General features: G+C 40.9%; 1 pseudogene; it reads left to right on the top strand.

Annotated features, from left to right (window-relative positions):
- The window catches only part of LOC132394161 (very low-density lipoprotein receptor-like), a 125,477-nt pseudogene that overhangs the window by 63,019 nt on the left and 37,750 nt on the right, over positions 1–24,708 (top strand).

Genomic DNA, 24,708 nt, shown 5'->3' with positions numbered 1-24,708 from the left:
AATGAATAAAATTTGGTCAAAATTTAAATTTTTCTAAGGCTGTAGAAAACGTAGGTTTTTACCAAACTTCCATAGAGTTCCTTGTGTACAAACAGGTGACTTTGGCATAATCCAGTTGCTAAAAGAACACTTACAAGTTTAATCCTCCCAGGGACTTGCACTAATCTGGATTCTATTTTCATAGGTAATAAAACCTGTGGTAGTTCTATGTTCACATGTCGTGATGGATTCTGTTTGCCTGGACGGTGGCAATGTGATGGGGATACTGACTGTGCAGATGGATCAGATGAAAGTCCAGAAGTGTGTCGTGAGTATTGAGCTGAATCTACTAGATCTGAGGATGTAGTCATAGTCAACTCTGGATTAAGACTCCAATTTCTGGTCTGCAATTTCAACTACATGGGCTAGTGTTTCTGCTCTAAGATTGTTCATGAAACTCAGTTCTAATACATTTGGGGATTCTCAATTGGAGCAGGATACTTTATTGCCAAAAAATTAAATGTTGGCAATGCTTGTGCTCTTCTATCATTATGGGTGTTTAAAGTTAGATTAGTTGCTAATGTGACCTTCAGTAGCATGTCTTGTCTGGGCCATTATACTGCAAATCAACATGTACAACAAGCGGGAGGGTCTCAGCTGGTAAGGGAACATCCGCAGAAACGAGTAGTCAATGTTTCGGGCCGAGACCCTTCGTCAGTCCTGTCCTGACGATGGGTCTCATCCCGAAACGTTGACTGCTCGTTTCCACAGATGCTGCCCGACCTGCTGAGTTTCTCCGGCTTGTTGTTCACGTTCCTTTGACCACAACATCTGCAGTGTACTTTGTGTTTACTGTAATGCAAATCAGGCTGCTGTGCAAATCCATGAGGTGTGCCTGCTCCCTAACCTGAGTGGTGTGATGCAAGCCCTCGCCAGCGTTGCAATGTCCAATGAATAGATTGGGTTCCTAATTAGTCACAGGTATAAGACGTGAATGAACCAGTGCACATGTTGAAGTTGCTACAGTGGACTTGATGTGGGTGTGTCATTGATCACATTCAGGTCTTTCTTCGCAGTAAGGCACAAGGGAGTAAATGAAACCTCTTCACTGGTTTGCCCCTCCACCTGCCTTTTCAGCAACTTCTGAGTGCAGTTAAAGTAATGTAAACACGTGGGGTCTCGTTTTGCTTTGTGCATGGTTTGCGTTTTGATAACAATAGATGGCTCAATTGGAGCGTTAAACTTTTAAGTATTTGCCCTGAACTTGAGGCTTGCTCTCTTTTGACCTTGTAATTGTAGCTTGGAAAGCGTCACGACTGTCTCTTGAAATGAAAGGGTTGAGGCCTTAGATTTCCTGGCTGGAGTGAATATTTGTGAAATATGGGTCAGTACAGACTGGGAGGCGGAACATGCCATTCTAGTCTAGTGTCCCACTTGTGGTGTAGCAAACCGCTGCACCGTGAAGGTTACCCTGTTGGACTCGATTCCTGCTTCTGTTATTTGATGCCTTGAACCGCAGACCCACCTCGGAAAGCGATTGGTCAGCGAATTGTACTAACCGTCCAATGGTAACTCTCGGTCCCACACTTCCTCCAGGGATTTTTATTGAAGCATGGCCTGTGTATAAACTTCATGAGGGCGTTTTCCCCTGAATTCCCATTTCGCGCGAAACGGCACTTAAAGTAAGAACTACATTTTAGATTTGCCAAAGATCATTAATGACATTCACTTTAATATTTTTGCACTCTGTACAAACAGACCCTCGGACACAACCCGCTCCCTGGGCAATTCTTTCTTGCGGAATACAATTGCTGTAGGTAAATTAGGCCATCTTCATTCCCTTTGACTGTTTCGGTGCCGGTTGCAAATAACGAGTACTTAACTCAGACCACTAGTTAGCATGTAAATAAAATTCACTTGCTCAATTAACTATACTCGCACATGATTGTCGGTATAAAGAAAGGCTGATTATTTGAAGTTGCTGAGGATTATAACGACACTTGAAAAATTAGGATGCCGGCAACCTAAGGGCAATGGCTAAAGAATTGATAAAGACAAATGGAGGCTTTCCCTTGTACATGAGAAATACAAGTACTTCAAGATAGCAGGGTGAGGGGTAGAGTGGGGATGGCCAAGTTTGTAAATGAGAATCAGGTTTATTGTCACTGACACTGTAAATCTGTTGTTTTGTGGCAACAATGAAGACAAAAATACAGTGAGTTACCAGTTAAAAACAGTGCAGAACAGAAATGGGGAGATGGTGTTCATGGACTGTTTAGAAATCTGATGGTGGTGTGTTTGTTGTTAAAATGTTGAGTGTGGGTCTTCAGGCTCCTGTACCTTGCTGATGGTAGCAATGAGAAGAGAGCATTTCTTGAGCAGTGAGGCTCCTTAAGGGTGGATGCTGCCTTCTTGAGGCAGCACCTTTTGAAGATTTCCTCTTTGGTAGGGAGGCGTGTGATCACAACAAAGGTGGCTGAGTCTGCGACTCTGCAGCCTCTTTCGATGCTGTGCGTTGAAGCCTCCATACAACCAGTCAGAACACTGTCCAGTGTGCACCTGTAGAAATTTGCTATCCAGACCCAGAATGGCCTGGCACGAGACAGTGAACCTGGTCAGGTGTCAGATCTCTCTGGATGACTATATCAGTGACGGTGACCACAACTCTCTGACCTTTGCCGTAAGAATAGACAATATGGGGACATCGTGATGCAATTAGACAGGAACTTGGGAGTGTGAATTGGGAACCGATGTACTGGGACAAAGGGGGAATGCATGATGGAAATGTGCAGGTTATTTAGGGAATACTTGCATGGAATTCTGGACAGACAGTTTAAGGGGACAGGAGGCAAATCTGGCGGTGGGGGGAGGTCAGTTTTTATGCTGTCAGGCGGAGGTGGGGACATTGCAGACATTTACGACTCTTGGACACATGGGTGACAGGACAATGAAGGCCTATGTGGGCGGAAGGAATTAGACCTTGGAGTAGGGCAGAACCTTATGGGCTGAAGGGCCTGTACTGTGCTGTAACATTCTATGCTGAAGCTGCTGACCTTTTTCACCCATTGAGGATTCTCGTGTTCTTCAGACTTCCCTGTCCTGAAATCCACAATCAGTTCCTTGCTCTTGCTGTCATTGAGTGCAAGGTTGTTGTGACCCCACTCAACCAGCTGCTCCATCTCACCCCTGTACACCCCCTAACTGAGATTCTACCAGTGGGCGTGGAGTCAACAGTAAATTTATAGCTGGTGTCTGAGCTTTGCCTAGCTTTACAGTAAGGTGCAGAATGGTAGGTGAAGCACAGTCCTTGACGTGTGCCTGTGATTTTCAGGGAAGAGAAGTTATTTCCAATCGCACAGAGGCACACCAGCTTTCCATCCCCGCAGCATGCATAATTCAAAGAGGGCGATCACACAGCTTCCACAGAATCCAATCCCGGATAAGCCCCCACAGTGTAGTCCCCGGTAAGCCTCAGGCTCACTCAGCTGGCTTCAGTCTTGGGGGAGCAGCCATCAGCCTCTCCAAACTGGGTAATCAGCTTGTGTAGATGCTGTGTGATGTCCCCACCACGCCAAATAACAGACAGTACACCATATGCGATTAAATGATTACACTTTATAGATCTTACTGGAACTATGCTCTTAATAGAGATACAATATAAAAGGAAAACGTAAAAGGCGCCAAACTTATCAAAGTTCAACCACTTCGTGCACAACAGTTGGAGCTGAATTAACGAAGTCTTCTTGGCACCATTCAATCCCCTCAGACCTCCGTGACCCACCGCCTGGGACCAATAGCAGTGGTCGACCAGACGCTCCACACGAATCTGTCCTCGCCGAAATCACTGGGCCTCGGACTCCCGTTCGGTGTCCGTTCCGTCGCCCAGCTTACAGCATCGCGCCTTCTCTCGCTAAACCCCCCACTCCTTTCCCCCCAAAAGCTCATGCAACACTAGCTCACAGAGACCACAAGAAAGACTAACAACTATCCCAATTGGTTAACAAATGAATACGATTCTCGTTATCAGTAATATAACCCAAACAAGCTGCGAGAGAAAGCTCTCTCACTAGTTAACATAACAAAGAAGCATTTTTAATTTTGACGTAACAAAGAAGTCATTTTATTCGCCACAGCAGTAACATAAAAGGAGAAACTCCTTACACAAGTCAGATTTTTGTCTGCTATTGATCTGTTGTGGTGGCAGGCAAATGACAGCAGCTCCAGGTCCTTGCTGATGTAGTAAATTTGAGCCATCACTATCACTCAAAGTGCTACATCACAGTAGATGTGAGCAATAGTTGTTGAGGTAGCTCACCGTGCACTTGCACAAATAACGAATATCATATGTCATGAAACTTGGAGGTCGTAAGGAGGTTTTGGGCAGACCACGTGAAAGTGAGCGACATGGAAAGGACCAGCCAAGAAACGTCTGGTTAGGAAGTACAGGTTGAGAACCCATTATCGCTAAAATGCCTGGGGCCTAAAGTGTTCTGGACTTAATTTTATTGTTTGTATTTTGGAATATATAATGAGATGGCTTGAGATCACCATGCACAACTCTGAATTTGCATGCCACCAGTAAGTAGTCTTTGTCAGACACTTGTACATCACACATGTACTTAATGGTGAAAATTATTGTGTAAAGATAATAATGAAATTATAATGTGTGCAGTGTAACTTCAGCAGCATTGGGAGCACACCTGAATCAGCTGTTAAACAACAACAGGCTTTCAGTCTTCACCTACAATACTGTGTTTCGATTAAAAGATCACAGTATTTGTGTTTTACTTTGGTTTTGCTATATGTAAGGTATAAGAACAATTAGTTGTAGACTTACAAGCACGGAAAATTCAGTAGATGTTGGCGATCTAAAGCAACACATAAAATACTGGAGGAACAGCATCTATGGAAATGAATAAACAGTTGATGTTTCAGGCTGAGACACTTCAAGTCTGGATAGGAAGGGAGAACGTGCCAGGATGGAAAAAGGTGGGGTGAGGGGACACTTTATGAATGGTACCTCTCCTTAAAATACCAGTAATCTCTGTCGACTCTGGAAAAGCAATTGCTAAGGGCTCTAATGCCAAATCAAAAAGCAGAGGGCTCAAAGGACAACCTTGTCTAGTTCCACATTGGAGTTTATAGGGTTTAGAATTCTGAAGTTTAATAAGGACCCGAGAGGAGGGAAATAAATAGTAAGTAAATCCAATGAATAAAATTTGGTCAAAATTTAAATTTTTCTAAGGCTGTAGAAAACGTAGGTTTTTACCAAACTTCCATAGAGTTCCTTGTGTACAAACAGGTGACTTTGGCATAATCCAGTTGCTTAAAGAACACTTACACGTTTAATCCTTCCCAGGGACTTGTACTAATCTGGATTCTATTTTCATAGGTAATAAAACCTGTGGTAGTTCTATGTTCACATGTCGTGATGGACGTTGTTTGCCTGGACGGTGGCAATGTGATGGGGATACTGACTGTGCAGATGGATCAGATGAAAGTCCAGAAGTGTGTCGTGAGTATTGAGCTGAATCTACTAGATCTGAGGATGTAGTCATAGTCAACTCTGGATTAAGACTCCAATTTCTGGTCTGGAATTTCAACTACTTGGGTTAGTGTTTCTGCTCTAAGTTGGTTCATGAAACTCAGTTCTAATGCATTTGGGGATTCTCAATTGGAACGGGATACGTTATTGCCTAAAAATTAAATGTTGGCAATGCTTGTGCTCTTCTATCATTATTGGTGTTTAAAGTTAGATTAGTTGCTAATGTGACCTTCAGTAGCATGTCTTTTCTGGGCCATTATACTGCAAATCAACATGTACAACAAGCGGGAGGGTCTCAGCTGGTAAGGGAACATCCGCAGAAACGAGTAGTCAATGTTTCGGGCCGAGACCCTTCCTCAGTCCTGTCCTGACGATGGGTCTCATCCCGAAACGTTGACTGCTCGTTTCCACAGATGCTGCCCGACCTGCCGAGTTTCTCCGGCTTGTTGTTCATGTTCCTTTGACCACAACATCTGCAGTGTACTTTGTGTTTACTGTAATGCAAATCAGGCTGCTGTGCAAATCCGTGAGGTGTGCCTGCTCCCTAACCTGAGTGGTGTGATGCAAGCCCTCGCCAGCGTTGCGATCTCCAATGAATAGATTGGGTTCCTAATTATAGGGTTCCTAGGTATAAGACGTGAATGAACCAGTGCACATGTTGAAGTTGCTACAGTGGACTTGATGTGGGTGTGTCATTGATCACATTCAGGTCTTTCTTCGCAGTAAGGTGCAAGGGAGTAAATGAAACCTCTTCACTGGTTTGCCCCTCCACCTGCCTTTTCAGCAACTTCTGAGTGTAGTTAAAGTAATGTAAACACGTGGGGTCTCGTTTTGCTTTGTGCATGGTTTGCGTTTTGATAACAATGCTCAATTGGAGCGTTAAACTTTTAAGTATTTGCCCTGAACTTGAGGCTTGCCTCATTTTTGACCTTGTAATTGTAGCTTCAAACGCGTCGCGACTGTCTCTTGAAATGAAAGGGTTGAGGCCTTAGATTTCCTGGCTGGAGTGAATATTTGTGAAATATGGGTCAGTACAGGCTGGGAGGCGGAACATGCCATTCTAGTCTAGTGTCCCACTTGTGGTGTACCAAACCGCTGCACCGTGAAGGTTACCGTTTTGGACTCGATTCCTGCTTCTGTTATTTGATGCCATGAACCGCAGACCCGCCTCGGAAAGCGATTGGTCAGCGAATTGTACTTAAAAACACTGGGCCTCTGACTCCCGTTCCGTCGCCCAGCTTACAGCATCGCACCTTCTCTCTCTAATCCCCTCACGCCTTCCCCCCCAAAAGCTCACGCAACACTAGTTCACAGAGACCACAAGAAAGACTACCAGTTATCCCAATTGGTTAAAAAATGAATACAATTCTCGTTATCAGTAATATAACCCAAACAAGCTGCGAAAGAAAGCACTCTCACTAGTTAACATAACAAAGAAGCATTTTTAATTTTGATGTAACAAAGAAGCCATTTTATTAGCCTCAGCAGTAACATAAAAGGAGAAACTCCTTACACAAGTCAGATTTTTGTCTGCTATGGATCTGTTGTGGTGGCAGGCAAATGACAGCAGCTCAGGTAGTAAATTTGAGCCATCACTATCCCTCAAAGTGCTTCATCACAGTAGATGTGAGCAATAGTTGTTGAAGAAGCTCACTCTGCACTTGCACAAATAACCAAAATCATATGTCATGAAACTTGGAGGTCGTAAGGAGGTTTTGGGCAGACCACGTGAAAGTGAGCGACATGGAAAGGACCAGCCAAGAAACGTCTGGTTAGGAAGTACAGGTTGAGAACCCATTATCGCTGAAATGCCTGGGGCCTAAAGTGTTTTGGACTTAATTTTATTGTTTGTATTTTGGAATATATAATGAGATGGCTTGAGATCACCATGCACAACTCTGAATTTGCATGCCACCAGTAAGTAGTCTTTGTCTGACACTTGTACATCACACATGTAGTTAATGGTGAAAATTATTGTGTCCTGTTAATAATGAAATTATAATGTGTGCAGCGTAACTACAGCAGCATTGGGAGAACAACTGAATCAGCTGTTGAACAACAACAACAGGCTTTCAGTCTCCACCTACAATACTGTGTTTAGATTAAACCATCACAGTATTTGTGTTTTACATTGGATTTACTATATGTAAGGTATAAGAACAATTAGTTGTAGACTTGCAAGCACGGAAAATTCTGTAGATGTTGGCGATCTGAAGCAACACATAAAATATTGGAGGAACAGCATCTATGGAAATGAATAAACAGTTGATGTTTCAGGCTGAGACCCTTCAAGTCTGGATAGGAAGGGAGAACGTGCCAGGATGGAAAAAGGTGGGGTGAGGGGACACTTTATGAATGGTACCTCTCCTTAAAATACCAGTAATCTCTTTAGACACTGGAAAAGCAATTGCTAAGGGCTCTAATGCCATATCAAAAAGCAGAGGGCTCAAAGGACAACCTTGTCTAGTTCCACATTGGAGTTTATAGGGTTTAGAATTCTGAAGTTTAATAAGGACCCGAGAGGAGGGAAATAAATAGTAAGTAAATCCAATGAATAAAATTTGGTCAAAATTTAAATTTTTCTGAGGCTGTAGAAAACGTAGGTTTTTACCAAACTTCCATAGAGTTCCTTGTGTACAAACAGGTGACTTTGGCATAATCCAGTTGCTTAAAGAACACTTACACGTTTAATCCTTCCCAGGGACTTGCACTAATCTGGATTCTATTTTCATAGGTAATAAAACCTGTGGTAGTTCTATGTTCACATGTCGTGATGGATTCTGTTTGCCTGGACAGTGGCAATGTGATGGGGATACTGACTGTGCAGATGGATCAGATGAAAGTCCAGAAGTGTGTCGTGAGTATTGAGCTGAATCTACTAGATCGGGAGATGTAGTCATAGTCAACTCTGGATTAAGACTCCAATTTCTGGTCTGGGATTTCAACTACTTGGGTTAGTGTTTCTGCTCTAAGTTGGTTCATGAAACTCAGTTCTAATACATTTGGGGATTCTCAATTGGAACAGGATACTTTATTGCCAAAAAATTAAATGTTGGCAATGCTTGTGCTCTTCTATCATTATGGGTGTTTAAAGTTAGATTAGTTGCTAATGTGAGCTTCAGAAGCATGTCTTTTTAGGGCCATTATACTGCAAATCAACATGTACAACAAGCTGGAGGGACTCAGTTGGTCAGGCAACATCCGCAAAAACGTGGACTGTTCGTTTCCACGGATGCTGCCCGAGCTGCTGAGTTTCTCCGGCTTGTTGTTCATGTTCCTTTGACCCCAACATCTGCACTGTACTTTGTGTTTACTGTAATGCAAATCAGGCTGCTGTGCAAATCCATGAGGTTTGCCTGCTCCCTAAACTGAGTGGTATGATGCAAGCCCTCACCAGCGTTGCAATGTCCAATGAATAGATTGGGTTCCTATTTACTCGCAGGTATAAGACGTGAATGAACCAGTGCACATGTTGAAGTTGCTACAGTGGACTTGATGTGGGTGTGTCATCGCTCACATTCAGGTCTTTCTTCGCAGTAAGGCACAAGGGAGTAAATGAAACCTCTTCACTGGTTTGCCCCTCCACCTGCCTTTTCAGCAACTTCTGAGTGTAGTTAAAATAATGTAAACACGTGGGGTCTCGTTTTGCTTTGTGCATGGTTTGCGTTTTGATAACAATAGATGGCTCAATTGGAGCATTGAACGTTTAAGTATTTGCCCTGAACTTGAGGCTTGCCTCTCTTTTGACCTTGTAATTGTAGCTTGGAAAGCGTCGCGACTGTCTCTTGAAATGAAAGGGTTGAGGCCTTAGATTTCTTGGCTGGAGTGAATATTTGTGAAATATGGGTCAGTACAGACTGGGAGGCGGTACATGCCATTCTAGTCTAGTGTCCCACTTGTGGTGTAGCAAACCGCTGCACCGTGAATGTTACCGTGCTGGACTCGATTCCTGCTTCTGTTATTTGATGCCTTGAACCGCCAAAAAACATTAAAGACCTTCAAGTTAATATTTTTGCACTCTGTACAAACAGACCCTCGGACACAACCCGCTCCCTGGGCAATTCTTTGTTGCGGAATACAATTGTTGTAGGTAAATTAGGCCATCTTGATTCCCTTTGACTGTTTCGGTGCCGGTTGCAAATAACGAGTACGTAACTCAGACCACTAGTTAGCATGTAAATAAAATTCACTTGCTCACTTAACTATATTCCCACGTGATTGTCGATATAAAGAAAGGCTGATTATTTGAAGTTGCTGAGGATTATAACGACACTTGAAACATTAGGATGCCGGCAACCTAAGGGCAATGGCTAAAGAATTGATAAAGACAAATGGAGGCTTTCCCTTGTACATCAAATGAATAATCATCTTGCAGGCAATGATTCTCCATGCACTTCACAAGAGAGCAGCTGCATAGCTTGCCAGAAATGTTTCCCATTCCCAGATTTTGGAAGGAGTTAAAGTTCATTGCTTGCTGCTTTAGGGCAGTTCCTTCAGTCCTTCATATGGGAATTCATGAAGAGCTGAAGGTGTAGACCAGAAACTGAGGATTGAACAGTCCCAGGAATGTTGCAATGGGAATTAAGCTGGCAGCAAAGTGAAGGTGCTAGCCCCCACCCCCCCAAAACACTGCTGAGTGGGGTAGATGACCAGGAAAATATGCAAGTGTTGGAGAAACAAATACAAGTCCTTCAAAATAGCAGGGTGAGGGGTTGAGTGGGGATGGCCAAGTGTGTAAATGAGAATCAGGTTTATTGTCACTGACACTGTAAAATCTGTTGTTTTGTGGCAATAGTGAAGACAAAAATACAGTGAGTTACCATTTAAAAACAGTGCAGAACAGAAATGGGGAGATGGTGTTCATGGACTGTTTAGAAATCTGATGGCGGTGTGTTTGCTGTTAAAATGTTGAGTGTGCGTCTTCAGGCTCCTGTACCTTGCTGATGGTAGCAATGAGAAGAGAGCACTTCTTGAGCAGTGAGGCTCCTTAAGAGTGGATGCTGCCTTCTTGAGGCAGCACCTTTTGAAGATTTCCTCTTTGGTAGGGAGGCGTGTGATCACAACAGAGGTGGCTGAGTCTGCGACTCTGCAGCCTCTTTCTATGCTGTGCGTTGAAGCCTCCATACAACCAGTCAGAACGCTGTCCACTGTGCACCTGTAGAAATTTGCTATCCAGACCCAGAATGGCCTGGCACGAGACAGTGAACCTGGTCAGGTGTCAGCTCTCTCTGGGTGACTATATCAGAGACGGTGACCACAACTCTCTGACCTTTGCCGTAGGAATAGACAATATGGGGACATCGTGATGCAATTAGACAGGAACTTGGGAGTGTGAATTGGGAACCGATGTACTGGGACAAAGGGGGAATGCATGATGGAAATGTGCAGGTTATTTAGGGAATACTTGCATGGAATTCTGGACAGACAGTTTAAGGGGACAGGAGGCAAATCTGGCGGTGGGGGGAGGTCAATTTTTATGCTGTCAGGTGGAGGTGGGGACATTACAGACATTTACGACTCTTGGACACATGGCTGACAGGAAAATGAAGGCCTATGTGGGCGGAAAGAATTAGACCTTGGAGTAGGGTAAAGGGTTGGCAGAACATTATGGGCTGAAGGGCCTGTACTGTGCTGTAACATTCTATGCTGAAGCTGCTGACCTTTTTCACCCATTGAGGATTCTCGTGTTCTTCCGACTTCCTTGTCCTGAAATCCACAATCAGTTCCTTGCTCTTGCTGTCATTGAGTGCAAGGTTGTTGTGACCCCACTCAACCAGCTCCTCCATCTCACCCCTGTACACCCCTTAACTGAGATTCTACCAGCAGGGGTGGTGTCAACAGCAAATTTATAGCTGGTGTCTGAGCTTTGCCTAGCTTTACAGTAAGGTGCAGAATGGTAGGTGAAGCACAGTCCTTGACGTGTGCCTGTGATTTTCAGGGAAGAGAAGTTATTTCCAATCGCACAGAGGCACACCAGCTTTCCATCCCCGCAGCATGCATAATTCAAAGAGGGCGATCACACAGCTTCCACAGAATCCAATCCCGGATAAGCCCCCACAGTGTAGTCCCCGGTAAGCCTCAGGCTCACTCAGCTGGCTTCCGTGTTGGGAGAACAGCCTTCAGCCTCTCCAAACTGGGTAATCAGCTTGTGTAGATGCTGTGTGATGTCCCCACCACGCCAAATAACAGACAGTACACCATATGCGATTAAATGATTACACTTTATAGATCTTACTGGAACTATGTAATCAATAGAGATACAATATAAAAGGAAAACGTAAAAGGCGCCAAACTTATCACAGTTCAACCACTTCGTGCACAACCATTGGAGCTGAGTTAACGAAGTCTTCTTGGCACCATTCAATCCCCTCAGACCTCCTCGACCCGCCACCTGGGACCAATAACAGTGGTCGACCAGACGCTCCACACGAATCTGTCCTCGCCGAAAACACTGGGCCTCGGACTCCCGTTCGGTGTCCGTTCCGTCGCCCAGCTTACAGCATCGCGCCTTCTCTCGCTAAACCCCCCACTCCTTCCATCCCAAAAGCTCACGCAACACTAGCTCACAGAGACCACAAGAAAGACTAACAACTATCCCAATTGGTTAACAAACGAATACGATTCTCGTTATCAGTAATATAACCCAAACAAGCTGCGAGAGAAAGCTCTCTCACTAGTTAACATAACAAAGAAGCATTTTTAATTTTGACGTAACAAAGAAGTCATTTTATTAGTCTCAGCAGTAACATAAAAGGAGAATCTCCTTACACAAGTCAGATTTTTGTCTGCTATGGATCTGTTGTGGTGGCAGGCAAATGACAACAGCTCCAGGTCCTTGCTCAGGTAGTAAATTTGAGCCATCACTATGCCTCAAAGTGCTTCGTCACAGTAGATGTGAGCAATAGTTGTTGAGGTAGCTCACCCTGGTCTTGCACAAATAACCATTATAATATGTCATGAAACTTGGAGGTCGTAAGGAGATTTTGGGCAGACCACGTGAAAGTGAGTGTCGTGGAATGGACCAGCCAAGAAACGTCTCTGGTTAGGAAGTACAGGTTGAGAACCCATTATCGCTGAAATGCCTGGGGCCTAAAGTGTTTTGGTCTTAATTTTATTGTTTGTAATTTGGAATATATAATGAGATGGCTTGAGATCACCATGCACAACTCTGAATTTGCATGCCACCAGTAAGTAGTCTTTGTCTGACACTTGCACATCACACATGTACTTAATGGTGAAAATTATTGTGTAAAGTTAATAATGAAATTATAATGTGTGCAGCGTAACAACAGCAACATTGGGAGCACTCCTGAATCAGCTGTTGAACAACAACAACAGGCTTTCAGTCTCCACCTACAATACTGTGTTTAGATTAAACCATCACAGTATTTGTGTTTTACTTTGGATTTACTATATGTAAGGTATAAGAACAATTAGTTGTAGACTTGCAAGCACGGAAAATTCTGTAGATGTTGGCGATCTGAAGCAACACATAAAATATTGGAGGAACAGCATCTATGGAAATGAATAAACAGTTGATGTTTCAGGCTGAGACACTTCAAGTCTGGATAGGAAGGGAGAACGTGCCAGGATGGAAAAAGGTGGGGTGAGGGGACACTTTATGAATGGTACCTCTCCTTAAAATATTAGTAATCTCTTTAGACTCTTGAAAAGCAATTGCTAAGGCTCTAATGCCTAATCAAAAAGCAGAGGGCTCAAAGGACAACCTTGTCTAGTTCCACGTTGGAGTTTATAAGGCTTAGAATTCTGAACATTAATAAGGACCCAAGTGGAGGGAAATAAATAGTTTAATCCAATGAATAAAATTTGGTCAAAAATTAAATTTTTCTAAGGATGTAGAAAACCTCGGTTTTTACCAAACTTCCATAGAGTTCCTTGTGTACAAACAGGTGACTTTGGCATAATCCAGTTGCTAAAAGAACACTTACACGTTTAATCCTCCCAGGGACTTGTACTAATCTGGATTCTATTTTCTTAGGTAATAAAACCTGTGGTAGTTCTATGTTCACATGCCGTGATGGACGTTGTCTGCCTGCACGGTGGCAATGTGATGGGGATACTGACTGTGCAGATGGATCAGATGAAAGCCCAGAAGTGTGTCGTGAGTATTGAGCTGAATCTACTGGATCTGGGGATGTAGTCATAGTGAACTCTGGATTAAGACTCCAATTTCTGGTCTGGAATTTCAACTACGTGGGTTAGTGTTTCTGCTCTAAGTTGGTTCATGAAACTCAGTTCTAATACATTTGGGGATTCTCAATTGGAACAGGATACTTTATTGCCATAAAATTAAATGTTGGCAATGCTTGTACACTTCTATCATTATGGGTGTTTAAAATTGTATTAGTTGCTAATCTGATATTCAGCAGCATGTCTTCTGTGGCCCGTTATAAATGCAAATCAGCATGTACAACAAGCTGGAGGAACTCAGCAGGTAAGGCAACATCCGTGGAAACGTTGACTGTTTGTTTCCACAGATGCTGCCCGACCTGCTGCGTTCCTCCAGCTTGTTGTATGTGTTGCTTTGACCACAACATCTGCAGTGTAATTTGTGTTTACTATAATGCAAATCAGGCTGCTGTGCGGATGTCATTATCTGTTTCCACCATAGCACAGAAGACCATCTTGTACGGCAGTCCTGAAACCTGAAGGTGAGGGAGGGACAGAATGAAAGAATATCAGCAGTTTAGAGCCACACCTCCAGCAAAGGTTCAATCTGACCTTTTCATGGAGTTTTACACCCTTGTGTTTGCACAGATTAACTGGTGTGTAAATATATGTTGCATTTTGGGTAGGGCAATGGAAAAGTGAGGAGAATAAAATTGGCTGGAATAGTATTAGTATTTAAAAACAAAATAAGAGCTGTCATTGACTGTAAAGGGTTCTAAAAGATATTATACCAGAAGTGTCAAGTTTGTCTCGATAGGTGCTGCCTGACCAATGGAGTGTTTTGCAAATCTTTTTAATTGAGGACTTAGTTAATGGTTGTTTGTATAACACACTTGCTTATTTTGCCTGCAGTTTTAAAATTTATTTCCTAATGATAGAATATTTTTTAAAAAGCTATAGACATGAGAACTTGCCATGTCAATGAAATCAGCTGCAACCCTGGATCTACTCAGTGTATCCCTGTGTCCTGGAGATGTGATGGTGAACAAGATTGTGATAATGGTGGAGACGAAGAGAACTGTAGTAGGTCGCAATGCCGATACAAGAGCTGGGCATTACTTTGTCCCTTTGGGTTGGCTTTGAAGTATTGACTGTCAGGCCATTCTGTTAGAATGCCCGTTCATGAGATGTTACAGCAGGTAGAGCTGTTGCCCTTCTGCCCCAAGGAACTGGGTTTGATTTTGATTATACTAAGGGCCATGCACACTTCACTCCGGTCATGTGAGATTCCTGCCATAATTTTGTAGATTAGTTGGCTACTGGAACCTTCCCTAATAGGTTCATGGCAAAGGTGATCAGGAGTTGATTGTACGTGAGAGTAAGTTCCTAGAAAATGTGAAAATGGATGTAATGGAGTTGCTCCCTGGGGAGACAGCACGGTCTGAGTGCTCTCCATTCAGTTGGGACTGACATTGATACGACACATCGATGTTGAGCAGCAATTGCTCTTCATGCTTCAAGTGGTGACAAAACATAAAGTGAGTGTAAATGCTAGCTGACTTCTACAATGTTAACGTTTCCTTCTGTTTTTAAAAGCTTCAGCCTGCTTCAATCAGAAGCTGGTAGACATTGATACAGCGATAACTGTGGTCAATTCCTGCGTCAGGGTTGGTCTTAAAAGTCATAGAGCACCACAGAACAGAAACAGGCCCATCTCGTCCATGCCAAACTATTATTGTGCCTAAACCCCTTCAATCTGATCCTGAACTTGAACCATAGCCCATCTATTTTATTTATCCAAGTTTCCTGAATGCTGAAAATGAACCCACATTCATTTCTGCTGAGAGCTGATTCAACACTATCACCTCCCTCGGGGTGAAATTCCCCTTAAGTGTTTCACCCTTCACCCTTAACCAATGACCTCTAGTTCCAGTCTCTCAGTGGAAAAAAACCTATTTGTGCTTACCTTATCTATACTCAAATTTTGTATACAGTTGGCCCTCCTTATCCTCGGGTTCTGCGTGCGCGGATTAACCAACCATGGATTGGGAAAACCCAGAAGTCAAGCATTGTTCGCCTTGTCTCAGTCGTTCGCTACTTGTGTTGTGAGCGAGAGGAAGGGAGTTGTTTAAGGCTAGTAAGGGATGGCTGGCACTGGTATACTGATCTGTTGGGCCAGATGTATTGTCATATCTGCCTTATACCAGGGATGAGAAAAGCATTGTAGCCCCATACATTTTCTGGGGTCACGGACTTAACAAATGTAAGTCGTTCGTTTAATTTTCTTTGATTTTAATTCATTTCCAGTGTTCATTTTTAAGTTAAACATTATTTTTAGTTCAATTATTTATATCTCTTTTAATTGTTTTTAAATGCTTTTGATTTATAAAAGATATTTAACGGTGGTTTAAAGGCCTTTGACAACAGCAAATTGCTGAAAGGTCATCAGGGTTGCTCACATGAGGTTCAGTTGCTTTTCACAACCAGTTGATTTCATTGGCTGGTGTGACAAAAGTCTTGGAGGCAATTTGGTGTGTGGTGGTGCTGACTGACCCATCAGTTGATAGAATTTACAGAATGGTTAAAATACCAGAGGCTGCCATTTAGCCCATGAGGTCTACACCAAATCGATTTAAGATCATTCAGATTATTACCACCACTCATCCCTCTGCCAAAACTACAACTGAATCTGCCTTCTCTACTCCCTGGACAGAATGTCCATAACCTAAACAATTCCTATGTGATGGTGTGTGTCGGGGATGGGGGGGTGGTGGGAATCCTCTAGTTTTATTTGGATCTTCTGCCAACACATTAATTTTGTGTCTGTAGTGCTTGATCTGCCAGGCCTCTCCTTCCCTAGAGAGTTGCACCCATAATCATGCATAGACTGAACCAGTAGTTCATAGAGGTTTATGAGCTCAGTAACAGTGAGGTAATCCGAATGAACATGAGGCTCCTCCTGCCTGTATTTTCTATTAAGTATATAGTACATACATTGTTGTGAGTGCCATTGAGTTGTTGACTCATGGTGACCCTATACAGAGTGTAGTTGTCCATAGGGTTTTCAAGATATAGAAGTAGATTGCCAGGCCTTTCCTCAACAGTACATAAAAAACCATAGATAATTCAGTTTTATTTTAGCCCCTTTAGAATTGTGCTCTCTAATTCATTGTGACTCTTCTCAATCTTAATTTAAATTGTCTCGCTCAGCTCATCGAGTACTATTTGGGAAATAAAGCTGAGAACATCTTTAAGTCATGTGTGCATATTATTTATTAAACACTTTAATAAAAATAGACTGGAATTTCAAGAATAAATATAATTTTCTGTATAATGCAGCAAAATCAGTCAAAGTTAAAATAAAACTTGGTCAAAAGGACAGTGACAAAAGTCGTGAGAAAGGAAAAGGTAGGAAACGGTTGGTTTGTACTAAAATCAAGCCCGTCATTAGTGATGATGACCAAGATAACAATAAGTTTTCGATTAGGGTGATTTATTATTGTAGAATTTTGCTTGAAAGGCATTTTGAAATTTAGAAATGTTCACTGTGCAAACTATTTATATATAATCTAGGTATCTTCAGTTGAGGCATTACGAAATGACCACTAAGGTCATTTACTCCATAAAAGTAAGTTTTCCTGAATGGTGTCTGTCTGCTTGGTATATTTTTTTCTCTGTTATCCTGCTCTTCCCCGCCCCCACCCATTCACAGTCCGTTGTCAAAATTTGTAAATTAAGTGATTCCGTTTTTTACAATTGCATTGAAGCATCTGACTTGAAAACGTATACTGTCCAGCTTGAGCTGTTACACATGACTTGAGTCCATTGTTGTGTATTGTTAAAGTCAAGTTTTCTTTAATATTCCCATCATTGGAGGCTTGAACAAATAATGACACATCCTGTAACAATAACTTTGTGGATTATTAGCAATAAGAGGATTACATTTAATAAAGTGGCTTCAATTTTTTGTTATTATAAAAGAGTGAGGAAAATTTATATTAGCTTTAGAAATACATACCAAAAAGTTCTTTTCAGTATTTTTTAAAACTGGTCCTGGATTCACAGGCTGCAAATGAGGCATTGGTGACATCAAACTGAATTTGCATTCTGTTGGAATTTAGGCTGTAAAAGAGCAATTGTTTTGAGAAAGGTTTGGATCTTCTATTGAGATTGGCCTTCCTCCTGGCAGAACAATGTGTCAGATTTTTCTGCCAGAATGTGCTTGTAAATACTGTCAAGGTCACAACTTCTTAGAAAGGACAGATGTTATAATTTGTCTGTGTACATGTTTTACTCCCTCTGTGTATTTCCAAAGAGTCATGCATAATAGTGTGATGGTAATAATATAAGAACCAACTCATGGTCATAAGGACATGAATTGCAACTTATAAAGCGGCAAAATATTAACACTGCTATCAGTAATCCAGGTTTCTGCACATCATATTTGGGAAACGACTGTACTAATCTACCACAAGCTGAAAATGCTCTCTAATCAGGCAACATTAGTGCAGAAAGAAATGGAATTAACTTATCAGTTCAAGGTTAAGATCTAGTCACATTGAATGAAAGAAATGTATTATATACATTTATTTTTTAAAAAATTCAACAAGACTAAAGTAATCAAAAGCTCCTATTCTATCACCTTTGTGGAAGATTTCATCTTTGAAAATAGCTTGTCTTTCCTATAATTCTGAACTATAAATATTCTGGTAAAAAGATATTCAGTAATTTGCTTTTCTTAGATGGAATGAACTTTAACACCTCAATTCTTTTAAAACATTCTACTACAATTGAACGTAAGCAGCAGTGAATCATTTTATGAATAATTTGGGATGGGGACTATATTGCGAACTAAGTCTCTAAAGAATTGGTTGCACGTGATGGTGGGTATTCTGATCTCAGAAGTTGCATGTATTTTTTTTAAATCAGATGAATATTATGCCAAATGTATCAAGATTAATCTGATATACAAGTGTTTTCAATTGTATGAAAATGTAAAACTCGGTCTTTTTTCTCTTCCTCAGGACCAATCTGATATCAGTGGAAGTGAAGATGAATGAACTAATAAAAAGAATGTGAATTGCTTCATGGACAAATCTTTGTTTCAGTAACTTTACCAACTGTTTTGTTGCACAGCTACTTATAATTTCTCCTTCCCTCCTTCTCACTTCCTTGGATTGTCTTTTTATTGAAAAGTAAATCTGTTAGGAGAACAGTATACAGTCGGCCCTCCGTATCCGTGAATTCAACCAACCGCGAATCGTGAAAACCCGGAAGTGCTCTTCCAGCACTTGTTGTTCGAGCATGTAGAGACTTTTTCTTGTCATTATACCCTAAACAATGCAGTATGACAACTATTTACATAGTATTAGGTATAATAAGTAATCTAGAGATGATTTAAAGTATCGGGAAGATGTGCGTGGGTTATCATGCATCAGGATTGACAAAAATCAGATATTCTCTTACTAAGTAAGTCAGAACATGTACACCCGGTATTATTTAGTGTCAGTTAGTCAAATGTTTGTCCTAGTATATAGTATATATTTTACCTTTCTATGCATATAAAACACTTAAGGAATGTTTCAGCGCCGGGCTCGGGAACCGTTCCCGAGCGTGAGCCAGTGATAGACCACTTTCGAGTGCACTCTCCATCTGTGATGGGTTGACGTGCAGGATCAAAAACTCAAAACCCCAAAACCCAATAATTAAACCACTGTGTTGTTTAGTAATAATTGTAGATTTCATCGGGGCAAGGCATTTCTCACTTTATCCTATTAAATTGTTCCGATCATTGACCGACGTAGCCTAACGCTTTTCCAATGACCGATGGTGTTTCACCTCTTCCGATCGCTTAATTATTTCCACTTTATTTTCGATCATGATTATTTTCGTGAACAGAAACACTGAGGATTCGGAGCTCTGGCATCGGGTCGTAATGTCCACCGCACTGAGACAGGTCTGGGGTTCCACTGGTTCCAAAGATCCACCACATTGAGACAGGTTGAATAAGGGACTTGAGCATCCGTGAATTTTGATATCCGTGAGGGGTCCCGGAACCAATCCCTTGCAGATAAGGAGGGCCGACTGTATAATCTTTAGTTTTATGCAAGCATGAGTGAAATTTGTTTCATATGCACATCCCTTTTTAGTTAATTTGTTTTGAAAATATTGTTTTGCAACCAGTGCTGGTAATAAGCTTTTCCTTAAGTGTACTTAATTCTTGCTTTCTTTGCGCAATGTCTTTGGTATAACTGATTGCCTAAGGCAAATAAAATCTAATTCAGTTGTAAAGGGTAAACTTTTTTTGTCTGTGTTCATTTGAGCACTAATTAAAAATTTAGCAAGATTAGGAAACTTAATGAGGAATCCTGAAAATGTTATTTTGTATTGCCACTATTGAGCTCAAGATTAAAGGTCATCTTATGAAAAAGTTGTAAAGGTGTATTTTGTGACTTCCTTGTGAATTATTTTTAAGCTTTGTGTAAAAAGTTACACAGAATTAATGTATCGAGTAACATATTGAAGTATGTGGAAATGGGTGGCAGTTCAACCACATTCTTACATCTGGATGGCATTGTGACAGTTCTAATTGTGGGAAATGAAATTCAGCTTTTCTTAAATATGACACTGATCTCTATGATGTACTCAGTTACAGGAAACTTCACTTGTCTTGAGTCTTTGATGCCTGTTCTTCATTATCAGAAAAAAATAGAGCAGATCACTTTTCCACTTGAACTCAAAAAGACCCTCTTTTTTAAAAATACAACTTTGAACAGTTATTTAGGAAAGAACCTTGGCAATACTAAAATTAAATGTAGCTTGAATGTATGAGGGTGATGGTACATTTATGGGGATTTCTTTAATAGTTTGAATTCAAATTGTGGTTATAATTTTATTTTGTTATTGGTTTCTTGCATTTTCTCATTGTAATTGCTTGTGAAAGTTTTGATCTATCAATATGTCAGAGAAGTGTATTTTAAACTTGCCAATAAAAATAATAAATCTACAAAATGCCATGCAGCATTTTTATTATTTATATAATTTAAGAATATTATGTTTTTTCAGTATTGTAATTATTTGTCTTGAATACACTCCACTCACTGTCTTTTGTTTTTATACATTAGGAATTTTGAACACCTGATACATAGCTGTTTTTTTATTTCACTTGGAATGAATCACAAGTATTAAGCTAAAAATCATATCTGGAAATACATGGATTTTGGCTGCCAGTGACTAGTGGTGTTCCTCAGGGGTCAGTTTTGGGACCACTGCTTTTGACATTGTTTGTCATTGATTTGGATAATGGAATTGATGGCTTTGTGGCAAGGTTTGTGGATTATATGAAGATAGTTGGAGGGGTAGGTAGTGCCGTGGAAGCAATGCAATTGCAGCAGGACTTGGACAAAGTGGAAGAATGAGCAAAAAAAAGTGGCAGGTGGAATACAGTGTTAGGAAATCTATGATAATGCATTTTGGTAAAATGAATAGTAAATGAATAAATGAATATTAATAAACAGTAAATGAATGAATATATATAAAAATGAATATATATAAATATAAAATATATAAATATAACTAAATGAACATTATTTAAATGGGGAGAAGGTGCAAACATCAGAGGAGCAGAGGGACTTGTGCAAGACTCCCAAGAGCTTAACTTACAGGTTGAGTTTGGTAAAGAAGGCAAATGCAATGTTGGTATTTATTTCAAGGGGGAATAGAATATAAAAGCAAGGAGATAATGCTGAGGCTTTATGAGACACAGGCCTCACGGAGTATTGTCAACAGTTTTGGGGGCCCATATCTTAGAAAATGTGTGATATCATTAGATAGGGTTCAGAAGGGGAAAGAAGGGGTTAACATACAAAAGCGTTTGGCAGCTATGGGCCTGTACTCACTGGAATTTAGCATGGGTTGGGGGGGGGGGAGTTTAGAAGATCTCATTGAAACCTACCGAACATTGTAAAGACTAGATAGGGTGGACGTGGAGAGGATGTTCACTGTGGTGGGGGTATACAGAACTTAAGAACATAGCCTCAAACTTGAGGGGTGTCCTTTTGGAACGGGGTAAGGAGGAACTTTTTTAAACCGAGTAGTGAATCTGTGGAATACTCTGCCATAGACTGCAGTGGAGGCCAAGTCTATGATTATATTTAAGGCAGAAGTTGCTGATCGGTCAGGGCATCAGAGAGTACAGGATTGAGTGGGATCCAGGATCAGCCATGCTGGAATGGTGAAACAGACTCAACAGACTGAATGGCCTAATTTTGCTCCTGAGTCTTATGACTATGAACCTATTTTGTACAGTCAAGACAATATATTTAATTCAACCAATCATGCAAATATTCCAAAACTACTATTTGTTTAAAAATGTAGTGTGGCTCATTTTCCTTGACCTTCATTTCTGTATTTGTAGGTCTACTTAATTTTTTTGTTAGAGATTAGAATAGTGCAGCAAAGGTAGGTTGGTCTTGCAGATGTGTAGGAGCTATCTTCTAGTATGCTTTGAGTCAGCTGTGTCTTGGAGCTTGGCCTCTGAACATGGTTATCTGTATATTGCCAGAGATGGAGGACCTTCATTGCTGCCCTAAACACCAGCAGCGTAACGGGCAGTAACTAACTACATATTGCTGCTCAGCCTTCATTCTGGATTGTGGTCACTGAACATCAAATAGGTTCTCCTTAATTCTGAAAATTATCCTTACTCTTGCATGGGAAGCTTGTTGGAGTTGAGGCACCATGTTGCAGCAGGAAAGATTGAGTAAAGTGCTGGAGTAATAAAATAACTGATTTAACCAATTTTTGATACTGTTATAGACCCATTGTTTAGTATTACGGTTTGCATGTCATCACAAAACAGATGTAATATGGAGTGGCATTCCTAAAGGCAGCTGAATTCGAGAAGGACATTTCACAGTCTCGCCTTATTTGATGAAGTCAAAGTTTTAGGATGGTTGATTAAGGTAATATTTGGTGACTGGTATTGCTCCCTGTGGTTTTCTTAGGAGCTGTCACACAGAGAAGTTTGTCTACTGTAGATCCAATACTGTAGACGCTAGGATCTCAAGCACATTGACATCTTGTTGGTGGGGGGCAGAAGAATTGTTGAAAACCTGGTACCAGAACTGATGCAGGGTCTTAACACAAAAGGTCAACAATTTAATGTATGTTATTCCCACTGATGTGGCTGGGAGAAACAAAATATCTATGTTAAACTGTCTGTACCTAAGGTCTCAATTTAACAATTAAAAGTTTCCTTTGCATCTCATAGGATCTGCATTCAAATATGTGCTGCACCATTTCTTGACAAGTGCACTCCTTCCAAGTTCCTGTATCATGCATATTAATTCTGAACAAGGAATTATTCAGCCTAGTGTGTCCAGTATGTAAATGACTTCTTTCCTCCTATTATCCCTATCTTCCAGTTGAGCTCTTGTCATTCTCAGAATGAATTATGAATTAGGTCCTTCTTTCCCTTATCCCAACTTTTTAATTATGGCTTTCACCTTCCCTTCATGTAAAGGCACCACGACATTTAAATCCTTAATTTTTAGTGATATCTTGGTGAGAGCTGCCATCTTGTTTCCTTCAATCCCAGCAAGGGCATCCAAAAGAAATGGATACATAAACCAAGACCCTGCAGACTCAATAGATGTAGAATGTCTGGCCTACAAATTGAAATGCCTGTTTTAATAGATGTCAGAACCGAGAACAAATCAAAGCACAGAAGTCCATAATCGGGGTGTAATTCTTTGACCCATTCCAGGGCTAAACTGATAGTAACCATCTCAGACATGAATACTGATACTTTGATAATCTTTTCTTAGTAGCCTCCTAAAACATAAACAAAAACAACTGATTGACCTGTCATTGGATTCTTTGAACCATCTGTGTAAAAATCCGTGTTTGCCTTTGTATATATTGCTGAACCTCCTGTGCCACTGATAAACAATCACTCCTCACCTTGATCTTTTCTTGGAGGCTTAAATCAACAATGGGCAAAGGGAAAAACCGTGAATGACTGGCAGAGAGGAAAATACCGGGACCCTATTCCACACTTTTTAAAAAAACAAGATTTTGTGTCTATTCCCATCCAGCCAAAACTGAAGACCTTACAAATGTGGTACTCCCAATATTCTACTAATGTTGCCAATATTGGATGATCAACTTTATGTCCTCTTGTGTTAATCCTATAAATCATTGGTTATAACCCTGTAACCTGCAGACACGTAAAGGTAATTCACTCACTTCTACCAATAATGCCAAAATTGGGAAATGATTTAATAGCACGACAACATGATCTCAATGCTTAAGTTTGAACTTTATCTAGGGGCTTTAAGACCGCTGGTGAAGTTGACCCCATAAGCAATACACTCATCATCAAAGATAGATCTGATCATAGCAAGATACATTTATTTAGGTGACCAATCACACCCAGTTATGTAGCTGAGTGTACTAAGGGTTTTTTTTAAAGACTTCTATATAATTTTATTCACATACACCATCCGCATTAGCCTTATGTCCATCCACATACCCAGAAACTTTACCATCGACTCTTGTTTAGGAGGCTTACTGTATAACTTTAGATCAATTCTGGGTGTAATGTTCCTTTTACAAAAAAAAAACTTGAGCTTTTGCAAAAGAAAATTTAAACCCCTACTGACATCCCCATTCCTTCACATCATTAATAGCTGTCTTTATTTTCCTAACTATTTTAAATTCCTGCCTCTTTTCCACAATGCAACTTCATCAGCATATAATGATTGGAAATGTCTGAGCAACATTTTATTAAATATTATAATCAACACTCCCCTGTGAAGTCCCATTCTCTATTTCATGCTCCTTAGTAATTGATATTCCCACCTTAACATATCTTCCTGTCACAAAATATCTTGAATTCAATTGAATATTCTTCACCTCAGAAGGTTCAAAGGTTCACTTATTGTCAAAGTATACAACTCTGAAATTCTTCTTCTCTGGGTAGCGGTGAAACGAAGAAAGTAAAATGTATACAGACTCCCAAACAGTGGTAAGGATGTCATCTATATATTTAA

The sequence above is a fragment of the Hypanus sabinus genome, chromosome 5 (assembly GCF_030144855.1).
Source record: "Hypanus sabinus isolate sHypSab1 chromosome 5, sHypSab1.hap1, whole genome shotgun sequence".
Taxonomy (NCBI): Eukaryota; Metazoa; Chordata; class Chondrichthyes; order Myliobatiformes; family Dasyatidae; genus Hypanus; species Hypanus sabinus.
This window is presented reverse-complemented; position numbering and strand designations above follow the sequence as displayed.